This window comes from Nicotiana tabacum, chromosome 4 (genome assembly GCF_000715075.1).
Source record: "Nicotiana tabacum cultivar K326 chromosome 4, ASM71507v2, whole genome shotgun sequence".
Classification (NCBI taxonomy): domain Eukaryota; kingdom Viridiplantae; phylum Streptophyta; class Magnoliopsida; order Solanales; family Solanaceae; genus Nicotiana; species Nicotiana tabacum.
Window position 1 is genome coordinate 40,794,413 of NC_134083.1, and position 4,099 is coordinate 40,798,511.

The window sequence follows — 4,099 nt, forward strand, 5'->3', positions numbered from 1 at the left end:
AGCTTCCAGCTTCTGCTTCAACCGCACCTGTGCTTGGCTAGCCACAGGTGCGAGCCCGCAGGTGCATGGACGACACCGCAGAAGCGGACTGGGCACTGATGCGCTGGTACAAGCCTTAGAAGCGGGGCAGAGATGCGACGTACAAGTCACAGAAGCGGACTCGCAGATGCGAGCCGCTGACCGCAGAAGTGACGGGGCTGGCTTAGGGGGAAGCCGTATCTGCGGTGCCTTTTCCTCAGATGCGGAGCCACATATGCGAAAGGGTTGTTTGGCAGAACCCTTAAAGAATGGGAAAACAACCATTTTTTGCCCATTTCTCTCCATTCTTGGGCGGTTTTGGAGCTTTTTGAGAGGGGATTTCAACTAGCAACTTGAACGAAAGTTAATTCTACACACTTTTAGTTAAATACATAGATTATGTGTAGATTATAACCTGTAAATTTTGGAAATCAAGGGTTTAGATGAAAAACCTAGATTTTTATAAAAATGAGATTTTAACCACGAAAATGATTATGGAATTGGATGGAAATTGTATATTTGTGTTCTTGAGATTATGGGTAACGATTTTCTCCGAACATTTCCGGAATCCGGGCACGTGGGCCCGGGGTGAATTTTAGGAATTTTTCCACTTTGGTCGAATAATTTATTTAATAGTCTAATTTTGAATTATTGAGCATGTATTAAATATTTTATATAACTTTTGGATAGTTTCGAATTTTTTGGCATCGAATTGAGATTTTAACGGGACATTTTAATGGGGAAGTGTACTTTGAGATAAGGTAAGTCTCTTGTTTAACCTTGTAAAAGAGAATTTACCCCATAGGTAATTTAAATTAATAATTGCTGCTAATTGTAGGGGCTACGTACGCACGAGGTGACGAGAGTCCGTCTGTAGCTACTAATTATGCTATGTCCGGGTAGTTTTAGGACTCAAATCATGATTTACTTGTGATAATTGCATATTTTATTTAAATAAATTACCGAAATTTTATTATGAATTGTTAGAGGAAATAGTAAAAGAATGAAATTTCTTATACTTGAATCTTTGTGTATATTATTTAATTGTTAATAGAAATTGTACATCCTTATGTGTTAGCTTTATAATAACTTCTCATTCCGGACGTTCATAAGAAAATATCCTCCTTTCTTGTGGAGAGGATAGATGCATCTATGGATCATGCCGCACGTCCCTCGGCAGTGTACACGACACTCTGGATCGGATCGTACGACCTCGACAGAAATCGTACCTAATAATAATAATTATACGATACCTTGATATTTTAATTGCAGCTTGTGAAGTTAATTGATAAATTGGAAATTATTGAAATTTAATGAATTAGTTATTTCTGTTGTTAAGGGAATTATTGGTGTTCATATAAATCATGCTTATTTAAATATTCTATTTTTAAAATTTATTGACCCATAGTGAGTGTCAAAGTCGACCTCTCGTCACTACTTCTTCGAGATTAGGCTTGATACTTAATGGGTACACATTGTTTATGAACTCATGCTACGCTTGCTGCACTTTTTGTGCAGGACCTGAGACAGGTGCTATAGGTGGACCTACCGGCGTGTACCCATGCTGTTCCGAGGCTTAGTGGTGAGTTGCCTTTCTGAGCCGTTCTGCAGCAACTAGTGCCTCTTCTTGTATTTGTATTCTGTCTATTTTATTTCAGACAATATTTAGAATTTTTGTATAATCTACTAGATGCTCATACACTTGTGACACTAGGTCTTGGCATACACATTAGTAGAATTTTGGATTTAATTATTTTCTTGGTTTTTAATTTAGCAGACCTTTCATATTTTCTTAATTCTCGCAAGTAAGAATAGTTTAATTACTCGGATAATTTTTAAAGAAATGAATATGTGTTTAAATCACTAGTTGGCTTGCCTAGCTATGATGTTGGGCGCCATCACGATCTATAGGTAAAATTGGGTCGTGACAATATGGTATCAGAGCACTAGGTTGACGTAGGTCTCACAAGTTATGAGCAAGCCTAATAGAGTCTTGCGGATCGATACGGAGACGTCTGTACTAATCTTCAAGAGGCTATAGGGTGTTAGGAAAACTACCTTTCTTCATCTCCTATCGTGCAAATGATTTAGTACTAAATATCTTTCTATTATTCTATTACAGATGGTGAGAACGTGCTCCAATGAGGTTCCAGACCAAGGAAGAGATGCTCCCCTTGTTGTTAGAGGCCGAGGCAGAGTCCGAGGGAGGGATTCAGCCCGTGGTAGGGGATGAGGACGTCCCAGAGTTGTTCCACTTATACCGCCAGTGGATCCAGTGGAGGATCCTGTTATGGAGGAGCAGAGCGAGGTGCCCGCAACCGAGCCAGCTCCGGTGGATTTCACATCCGTACCGGGATTCCAAGAGGTCATGGGTCGTATGCTGCAGTTCATGGATACTATGACTCACGCCGATTTATTTTCGGCAGACCCAACCACATCTCAAGCGGGCGGGGGAGCACAGACCCCTACCGCACAGGCTCATAGGTAGGCAATTGTTGTATATCAAACCTAGGGTGTACTACCCATGGGTGGAGCCCAGCCAGTGGCAGTAGCTACACCTGAGCCCAGACCAGCCGCGGCCGTCGAGCCGCAAAAGCTATTGGACAGATGGACTAGACAACATCCCCTTGTCTTTGGGGGTGAGCAACATGAGGATCCCCAGGGCTTCATTGATTGGTTCAGGGACAGACTACAAAACATGAGGATATTGGAGTCTCATGGGGTAGACTTTACTACCTTTCAGCTCGAGGGCAGAGCCTGTAGATGGTGGAAGTCTTATCTTCTTGGCAGACCAACAGATTCTCCTCCCATGACTTGGGATAGGTTCACCCGTATTTTCCTGGACAGGTATATTCCACCCTACTAGAGGGAAGAGTTACGGTTTCAGTTTGAGCAGCTCCAGCAGGGTCAGATGTCAGTGACCGATTATGAGGCGAGGTTCTCTGATTTATCTCGTCATGCACTTATGATACTCCCTATTGATGCGGAGAGAGTGCAAAGGTTAGTTGCGGGTTTACATACTGGCATTCAGGCCACTATGGCTCGAGAGGTTGAGTTGGGGACTTCTTATGAGCTGGTTGTGGAGATAGCCCGAAGGATTGAGGGTGCGCGTCAGTGTAGCCGAGAGCTGGTTATGAGGGATAAGCGGTTTAGATATTCTGGAGAGTTCAGAGGTGCTCCGTCTGGGAGTAGAGGTCAGTTCGTGAGAGGAAAGTCCAACAGGCCACCATATCCAGCACCACTGCCTCCTCGGGGTGCTACAGTACAGCCTTATTCCAATGCTATGATAGAGAGTTCTTATCGCCCACCAGCTATTCAGGGTTCTTCCAGTGGTATTTAGGTCACCAGGGCCAGACTCCCAGTCAGCTGCCCATCGCACCAAGAGGTTGTTATTAGTGCGGGGATTTTAGTCACATGCGGAGATTCTGCCCCAAGCTTCAAGGTAGACCAGTGCAGCAGGGTCAGCAGCGTATGATTACCACACCAGTAGCTCCACCAGTCGTTTGACCACCCAGAGGTGGAGGTGGAGGCCAACCAGTTGGCGCTCCAGCTCGGTTCTATGCTTTTCTAGCCAAACCAGATGCAGAGGCCTCAGATGCCGTGATTACAGGTATTATTTCTGTTTGCAGAAAAGATGCCTCCGTATTATTTCATCCAGGATCTATGTATTCTTATGTGTCATCTCTATTTGCTCATTTTCTGGGTATTTCTCGTGAGTCCTTGAGTACTTCTGTTTATGTGTCCACTCCTGTGGGCGATTCTGTTATTATGGATCAGATCTATCGGTCCTGTGTTGTTACATTCTGTGGTTATCAGACTAGAGCAGATCTTCTGCTGCTTGATATGACTGACTTCAAGATCATCCTGGGCATGGATTGGCTATCCCCATATCATGCCATCCTAAATTGCCATACTAAGATTGTTACTTTGGCAATGCCAGAATTACCTAGGTTAGAGTGGAAGGGTTCGTTTGTCAGCGCATCTAATTAGGTTATTTCCTTTCTAAAAGTTCGACACATGGTCGGGAAGGGTTTTTGGATTATATAGCCTATGTTTGGGATACTACTGCAGAGACTCCGAT